Here is an 11,600-nt window from a genome sequence, read left to right as displayed (position 1 = left end):
AAATGGTGCTGGTAGTACCTATCCTATTATGCACACTAAATATTATTTAAAATGCTGACAACAAAAGACATGAATTTGTACATACTATTGTAGCATTGGTACTAGCATCACAGTGCAGCACTTGCCATACTGTGTATGTTACATGCTAAGGCCTATGTGCAGAACCATCTTTACATTAACAAGCAATGGGAGCCAATCGGTGCCATTCATGTACATATATAGGTGATGTCACTTTTAAAGAACGTGAGCTGTGTTTAACTAAGCTAAGCCTTGTATCCCACACACTTACCACAAAGATGCAAACTATAAATGCAGTGTTAGTAGTAACTGTCATACAGCCGGTTATACATGTAATGGCACCATTTCCGATTCTACTTGACTATTACAACTTACTGACTACAAAAGGAATCAATTTGTACATAATGCAGCATGTAGCATCAGTATACAGTGTCCTACAGCACTAGTACCTGTCCTATGGTGCAGGAGTTTTACTTGTTAGGCATTCAGGTAAGGTGACAGATTGTTACTGATACCTGTGCATTCCTTACATGCCATTAGTTACACTATTAAATTCTGTATACTTGATGATATATTATTCTTATTAAAGCGTTATAGTGGCCAGTACCGATGGTCTGACAGCAACATGTGCTGCATCCTTTGGATGTAACTTTACAATTATTTAACTTAGCTAACAAGAAGGTAAAACAAAGAAATGGGCCAAAGTACTGAAGCATTTCATGTTAGCCTACAAAACAACACTACCTTGTCATCACCTCAACACCTTCCTTGGTTAAGTATAAGTTGTATTGATTGCAAGTACAAAAACACTTGAAAAAAAATGTTGAAACAGGTAAGCAGGTGCCCAGTGAGAGAATGGGGACTGAACACTCGCAAGTTCAACACTCTATCGCTTTGGAGATACAATGCTAAGACTGTCCTCCACTACTGGGCCCTCCATCACAAGTGCAGAAGAGAGAACTGTGACATTAAAGGAAACTCAATCTTATCCTATACACGTATGACTATTTTGCTCTACTTGGTAGCTATGCCTTGTCACATGAGACTTTGTATTGAAACGTTTGGTAGCTATTTGTACCATCCAAAATGAATCAATATTGTATTCATGTGCAATGGACACAGCTATATGTACAGTGACATACAACTGGCAAACACTGAAAACTGATAAAAGGTACAGTCACGCGAATTAAGATGGATAGTTGACATAAAATCCACACAGTGACAGAAGACAAAACCGGTTGTACCAACCTGAAAAAATTATTGCAAGTACATACCAAAACACTAAAATGTGGTGGTGTTTGCCGTAGTCAGTGAACATGTTACACATTCAAGTGGGGTGATAGAACGTCACCTGTGCATGTCCAGTTTTATTGCCCATATATAGTTACACTATTTTAGTATACTAAGCAAACATACTAAAAAGCATGTGTGTACAGCATAAGCTCCAGATAATGCACTAAAGGAATACTTATACAGTTCCCTACGCCCTACAACTGTACAATATTTTCTAATGTCATCATCATTCACCTGTATGCTACCATAAAAACACTTGGTATATATAGTTACACATGTAACATGAAAAAGTACACATAATAGTGTTTCAGAATAGAAGATTAAAAGTATACATTAAAAAGTTGTAGCCAAAAGCAAAAAAAAGGAGTAGCAAAAACGATTGCCAAAGCGAAAAAAAAAAAAACTACTCTACCTCGGACTTGAATTCACTACCTGGCAGTTATGAAGCACACAACTTACCCACTTAACGAAACAGCACTTTCAGCTAGGGATGAATAAAACCTGGTTATAAAGGCGTATGTAAGTTGAAGTTTACTTGTTTACTTGTGGTTCACCATGTGGTTATCACCACACAAGCCAGCATGCACATAAAATGAAGAAAATAGCTACTCTGTATGTGTTCATGTATACATACCTAACAATGAAATTTTGGTGACACTCGTTACTGAAAACCTCATTAATGTAGCCATAAAACAAGTGGCCTTATTATGGAGGCTTTCAACAAACCAACAATTGACATAAATACACTACGAGTTTCATCACAGTGAAAGGTAGGATTATATTCCAGCATTAATATTATACTTGAGGAATAGTGCCATAGCGATACCACCTTAAGTTTGTGTATCACAATACCATAATACTTAGGGGATCACAATATACTTTAGGCATCAATACTACACATGGTATTACCTAACCAAGCTAATGCACACATAAAATTTAGTATTAAATTTAGTATTAAATTGTTAAACAGGTTAGTTTATAGAAATATGTTTAAAAACACGTGTTTTTACGGGCATTCTGAATACGTAAATTTCGCGGTACAAGGCTCCTTTCTAGCTTCCTCTTCGTTATTACACAAAGAACTTACACATAAATTGAATCGTCTTTCATCAAGGAATCTGATAAACCAAACTTCGTGTCTGTCAACCAAAGTACGCGGAAGTTATGGCGCCTTGTTTAGAGGACGGTGTTATTTTATACGAAACAGGCGTAACCCATTCAGAAATCCGGAATATCTTACACAAGTTTTGATATGTCATAATAATATAGTAGTGGGGTCTTGGTACCACTTATTAATTTTTCTTCACCATTTGCGTGATTTGTCCATTGACCATAAACTCACCCGCCAACAGTCACAATATCAGTATCCACCCTGCATATACAGAAAGGGATACAGTATGGTAAGGCACAGCTAAGTAATCATATAGTCAGACTAATATGTCAACAAACACTTAATTCCACTATTATGATTATTGTTAAAAGTGAGCATCCCACATAGCTATTCCCAAGATGTATTCAGCATACTGCAGCAGTTGATGAAATAGCAGGTGTGCTTTGCATAATCAGTCAATTATCTAACTAACTCCAAGTCATCCTGGAAGCCTCAAAGGGTGTGTCTGTCACATATGGTTTTTGTAATCAGGAACATCAGAGTTCAGAATTTAAGATTTTTTTCTGAGATTGTGCATGACCAATTTTGGAAAATATTACTTGACTTGTTTTGTGCTTCTCACCTACATTGTTGACATAACAATTTTTGTTGCTAGGAGACATATAAACTAGGAGGGACTAATGGTTATAGCATAATGGTAAACAAGTTACACAACAGCAAAGGAAATTTTAATACAAGTAGCAGTGATTGGATAGTTGATAGATAAAAATAGAAGACAATTTGTCAGTTTTTCCTTGTTTGAGAATAAGCACATTAGCTGCTATAAACATGAAAATAGCAAGACAGACTAAATTTCAACACAAGGTTTATGATGCAAACTCATTATGCACCTACCAATGTGTTATCCCACCACCCCCCCTGGATGTAAAGCCTATAAGAAAGTGGGGCTTTACAAGATGAATTGACATAAAACTGTACTGCTGCTTCACTATGGGGCATTTGACAATCATTCATTAAGCACCCAAGTATTTTTTATACGCTATGTCAAATCCCCCACGTTGCAACTGGAGCCAATGGTAGGGGTTTGACACAATAGGTTTGTCCTACCATGGGGCATTTAACATTCGGTTGTGCCCACTATAGCCCTATATGTACCCAAAGGGGGGGCGGGGGTTAGTAAGGCAATACATTGATATGTGCACTATATTTATAATATGGTGCATCTACTGGGGTAAGTAGATTAAGCCTGTACCTTGCAGGCCTAAGCTAGCATGTTATTATCAGTAGGGACGGTCCGACCCGCCGATTATGCTGGCATAATTATGAGCATAATAGGTGCCTGAAAGCATTGAGCATAATGCTAGCATAATAGGAAGAGTATTTCTGTAATAGTATGAAATTCTTGCTTATAAAAATAGCTATCACGGAAAGATCGATATACTCTAATAGAACAGTCAGTAATTCTAATAGAACAATCACATAACTGACTGTTCTATTAGAGTATATCGATCTTTTCTGTGATATGCATTTTGACAAGTAGGTTTGTGCTTCAGCCACTTATTATTTATCCATAAACTGGAAATTATTAGTAGAGCATGAGAACTAAGGCATAAATAATTGGGCATAATTTGAGCATAATAGGTAAGTTTTGAGCATAAAGTTAAGCATAATAGGTAAATTTTTGAGCAGTGCAACATAGCATAATAGGTAAAATTATGAGCATAATCGGCGGGTCCCTAATTATCAGAGTACACATAACTCTATATATCTTCCCAGTTATTATATAGTAGGGTTCATGGTTGTCTCAGATCTGCTTATATATTATTATCACATCAATCAATCGATACATAGTAATTACGGCCTACTGTATGTATGCATTGAGCTGAGCCCTCAAAAATATTAACTCATTTGAAGTATTGATTTCCGTTAATCATTCAAATGCCTAACACATTATTTATAGCCAAAGTTTTCACCATACATTATAGGAAGCCATAAAAGTATATAGCCTATTAACTTTTCCTGAACTGTTGGTGGAAGCACTTGTTTGCTCTTGACATCTTTGTTGTCATCACCAACTGTCTTGTTTGGTTGAAACGGTGAGAAAATATCCTCTTTCGTTTTTAGCTGTTTTCTCAGGGTTCAGCTCAACTTGTTCGCGGTCTGACCCACACAGCTATAGAACAAGCCAGCTACGAGGCTCTGGCCTACACTGGCATAGGAGATTCCTGTCTAAAATTACGACGGAAGTTATGTAGCCATTTACAATGACTTAGCTATATACACGAACTTACCCGGCAATTTGCTGGGAGAATAGTGCGAGGAATAGTGTGACGCATTCACTAGTGCCGTCAGGCTTCATCAGACATGCCAACTCTCACGCATTAGGCGTGAGTCTCACTCTTTGGCTAGTAATCTCACGCTCTCACGCCTAACCCTCTGTTTCTCATTCTTTCAGCTTAGTTCTCACGCATGATCTGCTTTGTAATTAGCCCTGTGCTTAAAATTGGGCAGACCTGTGCTTATTTTTGTACTTAACATGCGACGACTTTTTTTTTTTTTTTTTTTTTTTTTTTGGTCTTCACTACCAAAAATCCTGGAGCTACACTTGAATCTGGTCCACACTGCTGGTAGTGTTTGAGGTCTCACTCCTAAAATTGTTCAGAGGTTGGCATCTCTGCTTCATGTCCATTCCGAGGCATACATTCAGCAACAACTCGCAGCTGATTCCGCTCCACTTGTCACGCACAGATATTGACTAGACTAGTTATATCACCAACCCACTGTTTCAGTAAGAACAGTTAATACTGTAGCCTTGACTTTGCCGGTTCTTATTTACGTGAAACATCACGCGAGATATCACGTGAGTCCTTGCGAGAATTTGAACATTATTTTCAGTTTGAATGAATTTTCTCTTAACAAGTCACTTTTAGTAGTACTTCTAAACACTGAACTTGGAAGCTTTTGCTACTAATTTAGCTAGCTAATCTGTTACTGAAGCTGTTATTATGCATGCGCATGCATGTAGCTATGCAGTGTCTCCTATGTAATATAGTATGTTCTCTATTCAACAAAAAGTAGTGATATCCTGTGCCAAAAACAGCCCAGCTGTAAAAAAAGGCGAGGCCAAGAATGCACAAGTACATGTTCATGGAGTAACCAAAAGACATGATATCAAAATCTGGCCAAGAAAGCATTTGCAGTATCACGTAGGCACTTTTATGCATTCATTTTCTATATGTTTCACATTATCACATCCAGCTAGCTGTACATGTGTGCTTGCAATATAAACAATACTACTGAGATGATAAAAGATGATTACACTGCATTGTTACCAAAATTAAAATTTACAATTGGTTTCTACTTGGCCATCTTTTTGCACTGTATATTAAAATAAAAAGATGGCCAAGTAGAAACCAATTGCAAATTTTTAGTTAAATTAATTTTGGTAACAATGCAGTGTAATATCTTTTATCATCTCAGTAGTATTGTTTATATTGCAAGCACACATGTACAGCTAGCTGGATGTGATAATGTGAAGCATACAGAAAATGAATGCATAAAAGTGCCTATATACTGTAAATGCTTTCTTGGCCAGATTTTGATGGCCATGTCTTTTTTTATTTATTTTTTTTATTTTTTTTAAAATACAAATTAATGACATAAGATAAAACAGTACATAATAAACAAAAACAAATTATCTTACATATGGGCCTCAGCGACCTGCACAGCAATCGGTGCCTCAGCAATGGGACAGCGCAAACTGGACCTGGCACCACGAATGCACATAATTGCAGACCTCAACAAAGAGAAGCTCAATTTACATCTCAGCCATACCATCACTATTCCATAGGAAAGACTGTGCTTTGCACTCAAAAGGTTGGCCAATCTCTTATAAAACTGAGTAGCAGCATCACCCATTCCACCAGTAGTAGTAAAAATTAAGGGAGTAAATGAGGCATTCTCTACTTCATGAACCCGTTGTTGGTATTCACGTCTCTTTTCCTTGTCATGACGTCGGTATGCAGAGTGTAGGGGTTGATTTAAGGGTGCACTAGGTTAAAAATTCTGACATCAAAGTATGACCTCTCAAATCGTCCTCCCCAAAAACCATTAGCTGCAATGTCAAGCCTTGCGTTATCATCACGATTAGCTGTTTTGTATTGAAGGGTCTCACCAGAAAGAGGCTGAAGGTGGGGTTCAGTGACAACATTGTTACAGACCTCGGAAAGTAAATTGGCAGTTAGATGTACTTGTACATTGGCAGTTGGCCATGTCTTTTGGTTAGCTACTCCATGAACATGTACTTGTACATTCTTGGCCTCGCCTCGTTTTTTACAGCTGGGCTGTTTTTGGCACCGGTTAACAATTACACAAAAAGAAAGCCTGGAATACTAAAGATTTTGCCTCCATATAGCGACAATTTTATTCCTATTTTGAGTCAATCAATCTACCCTACAGCAAATTACGAGTCCTAGTGTATGGTGAAGCTACATGACTAGAAAGTTCCATAAATCATTTAAAGCATAGCCTTGCTCGTGCTATATGAAAAATAAAGTACTCGGCGCTTGGCCTCGATGCTAATAAAGCACTCTACTTTATTTTTCATATAGCACTCGCGGCTATACTTTATCATATACATAACTCTTGCTGAGACTATAAGGGGAATTTGTGAATTGGGCATATTTACAGATTTTTCATGCGTCACGAAAATTTACGAAACTGGACCATGACTGGACGTATAACGCCAACGGCTGACAAAATGTGAAAAAGCAGCTCTGTCAGGTACTCTTATATGTTTAGGATTGGTTGCTAATGTTTTTAAAAGCTTTCTAGCAACATATTTAGCGAGAAAATTCGATAAGAGGGTGGTTTTGCTCGTACTCACATTGGCATAACAGCCTCACTGTTCTAGTAAAGCATAGGGGGGTATATTATCTATGGTTAAAGCTTCGGAGCTCAAACTCCCGACACAACATTGGTGTGAACTGGTTAACAACAAGACGTGTTCAATTACAAAATCGGGCTGCTTGTTCAGCAGAAACCTCGACTTCCAATGGTTACCATTATTCCACGGAACGGCACGGAACGGAATGGCACATTCCGTGGCATTATTCTCCGGAACGGAACGCCTAAAGTGCCTAGATATATCCTCTAAATCACTTTCAAACACTGTACTATGTTACTTTTGTGACAAACAAAACGAGCCGGCTGTTCCTTGTAGCCGATAACTAGCCTTTCGGCTATAATTATGCCTCGAATTATGCTAATGTGGGATTTTATCACGTGACCTACAGCTGTCATCAGGTTACAACACGAGGGAACAGATGAGTTGGTGACGAATGCAAAGAAGTCCTTTTGTGGTGAATTCAGTCTTTGCTGTAGTTATAGAAACGGTGCTTATAGCAGGAAGAACCAGAATGGAAGGCAATTCCGACGGCAGAACCAGAGTGGAAAACAACCTGGACGGCAGAACCAGTGTGGTAGACCAGAGCTAAGAAGGACTGAGAATTACATTTTAGGTACTATAGCAGATCTCCGTGATTTTGATGAGAGATTCAGAGTTTTATAAACAAAGGCCACTCAGTTGAAAACTGAACTTTTGGCTTGATTTATGAAAGAGAAATTTAGTACTGTTGTATGTTGCAATAAGTATGGGCCCTAACACAGAATTTGAAAACTTAAGTGAGTGGACAAGAATCTTTTGGGTATCAGTAAAAGTGGTGAGTGTGTGTTTGTTTGACATGTTGTCTCTCAACGGAACAGCCTGACTGCTCCAAACCTAGCTACAATTTTATAATCTTCTTAAATGCAACAACTTTGTAAAGATCTGGCTTTACAGGCTCCTTGAGCCACCTTACTCGTAAACCTAATACTAATACTAACTTTAGAATGGATTTACCATCAATTGAGCAAAATGAACACTATAGTGGTGATAATTTTAGTGGCTGAAAGTTAAGTTAAAATTTTATCAAATCTCTTTTGTGCTGCATGGGTTTGCTAAGCCTGTGGTGGAGTTACTGAAGTGTTGGTAGCCTGTATATAGTTGTTTACTAGATAGAAAAACAATGGCAAGGCCAATAACAAATGTCATTGCTTACTTTCTGGACAAGAATAGCATTGATAGTAGCTTTTTGATGCACTGCAGTATCACATTGTGGTGGTGATACACAAACATTTAATGGTAGTACCCATTTTTTGCCACTTTCTCTCAATACTTTTCTTTGACTGCTTGATTCACACCAATGAAATTATATAGAACATGCTGACCAGGTTTCTACTCTATTTAGAGCTCATTTTAATATGGGCTCTGCTACTAACAATTAACTGTACATTTTCATGTTTTAGCGGGAAAAAAAGATTAATATTTCCTTACTTGTTTTGTAGTTAATATCATTATGTTAACAGTTGTTATGTTTGCTCCAACATGCAGATCATCTAGTGTGCAGTGAGGAAGGCTCATCACACAGTGGATCACTCCTTTTGGACAGCTCTCCATCGAGTCAACCTGTCAATGAAGCTTCTAAAAACTTGTTCAAAAGTATACGACTCAGTGAAAAGAAGCAGCATCCTCCTGCAAAATAAAAGACTGCTGATACATACAGAGAATCATCCAAAGATGAAGACACCCATTCCTGGATTATGAATTACACTTCATGGATGGGGACAAAGCTGTGGTATTGTCGGGTGATTAGATTAATGTTGCAATTATCAATGCTAACCAATATAATAATGAACAAGTAGTTCAACCAAAATTTCAAGATGTTGGCTATTGAGTTATTTGATTGTTGAAAGTGCTTTCACTCAAGTTATACATGACAGTAACAGAAATCACTGGGTGACAATTAGTAACTCAACCAGAAAGATGTGTTGGTTTTTGATAGTATGTTTTCTTGTGACAACTAATGCAAATGGCCTGTTTACTGCGTACCAGCAAATCAGAATTTACCCTGAACTTTGTAGATGTTCATAAACAGACTGGAAGTAATGATTGTGGTTTGTTCAGCATTGCATATGCAGTGCTCCTGTGTTTAGGTGAAAACCCTGGCACAGGCACATTAGTATTTGACTACCCTAAGATGTGTAGCCATCTCTCATCTTGTATAATATTGAACAACAATGTTTTTCTCTGTTACCAATCAGAGGCAAAAGAAGAAAAATCTGAAAGTTATATAAACTGAATAAGCGAAGGCTTATATAATGCCACGTCAATCTCCAATGACATGCTGTTTGGAGTGTTCAGAATGGTACCATGGAGACGTATACTTTTCTCCAGTTTCGGTTGAAGCACCTTAGGCAAGAATGTACACTGGAGTTGTCAAAGCTGTGTTGAAACTAGTTGGTGTTTAGTAATTGTTACCTTGTATTGTAGTCTATCATTGTACCATTTATTTGCTGTACTGCTTTTAATTTAATTGCGTTAATTTACTGTATATACTATTACTTTGTCACTTATTTTACTCGATAATGTTGTTGTTATCAACATAGTTGTATTCAATTTTTGCTCAACTGTGTATTCTTAAGAATTTTTTTTTCACTGTGGCATCAATCTATGTAGCAAGGTTAACTTAGACATCGATTGCTGTATAGCTACGTACATAGTGGAGACTGAGGGACAACTAAGTTTATTACAATATTAGTACCTAGACATTGCTGTCAAATACTGCGGCTACTAGTTTTTATGTTATAGCTTTGCAGACCTGATAGCTATATAGATTTAGAGCTGAATGTAGTCTATAGAACTTCCCTTATAGATCTAGCCGTTCCAGGACGCCCATGGCCACTAAGTAGCTAATACTATAGTTGATGCGTTGGGGGACACGTGTGTCTGCTCTGTTCCGTTCCGGAGAATAATGCCACGGAATATGCCATTCCGTTCCGTGCTGTTCCGTGGAATAATGCAGACCACTTCCAATTTCGCCATTGGAAATGTACGGTGATATTGAAGTCGAGATTTCTACTGAACACGTAGCGCGATTTTGTAACTGAACACGTCTTGTTGTTAAGCAGCTCACAGCAATGTTGTGTCTGGGGTTTGAGCTCCGAAGCTTTAACAGTAAGGCCATTATGCCAATGTCCGTATCAGGCATGGGTACGAGCAAAACCACCCTCTTAGCGAAGTTTCTCTCTAAATATCTCACTAGAAAGCTTTGAATAACATTAGCAACCAATTCTAAACCTTCGTTAATACACAAGAGTACCTCATAGGGTTGCTTTTTTACGTTTTGTCCAGTTGCCTCATAAATTTATACGTCCAGTTTTATTTATGTTCCGTATGCTTCGAGTATGCGCAAATCACAAATTCCTTACGCGTGCCTCTTTTGCCTTTGAGGATGGCGTATAGCAACAGTAACCAGGACGCACCCTCGTTTGCTAAGCCTCTCTGTGGTTTCGTGCCCAGCCGGGCTCGCGCTGCGTTTGCGCATAGGTATCACTCTTTCATAACCCTGCAGAACTTACACTGGATTTCAAGTCCGTTGTCCTATTTAAACTCGCGCATGCGTTTCATTTATGTGTAAGATGGCTGTCCGTCACAGTCATTCAAATGCTCGCGCCGTACGCATGCGCGAGTTTAAATAGGACAACGGACTTGAAATCCAGTGTACAGGAAATTGCATTGTCTTTGCAACTACTGGCCATGCGCGGTTTGAGCATGCGCGTGTTTTGAATAATAAAATGCGTGCAATCATAGATACTAAATACATAATGGATTGGAAACGCAATACATTTTACGGTTACGGGCTCGATACGGTCACGTGATGACATTTACGGGGCACAGCAGCATTTTCAATAGGCACAATACATTTTTGTCGAATTCGCCCAGACTGAGTTTTCTCGAAAACAGGTGTCTTTTTTAATTCGTTCATCCTTTTTTTAGCACTCTCGAAGGTATGAACTTTTCTTTAGTATAGCATGTATCGCTAGACTTGTTTTCACAAAGCCAGGAAAACCCCCACAGCCACTACCGTCATGTAGCCATTCTTTCGCTTCGCTTACGGAAAGTACCTGCTGTACAGTGCTAAAAATAATTATTTTGTATTCATTACGATGTGGCGAAACTGTTCAGCACTTCTAAAACTTCGTACGTAATACGCCCTATGTACTAAAACCCCCACAGTAGTTTTTGAACACAAATTTCGCGTTCCTTCCTTCACACCTTCGGTTGTACGAAACGACTAAC

This window comes from Dysidea avara, chromosome 12, assembly GCF_963678975.1.
Source record: "Dysidea avara chromosome 12, odDysAvar1.4, whole genome shotgun sequence".
NCBI classification, from domain to species: domain Eukaryota; kingdom Metazoa; phylum Porifera; class Demospongiae; order Dictyoceratida; family Dysideidae; genus Dysidea; species Dysidea avara.
This window is presented reverse-complemented; position numbering follows the sequence as displayed.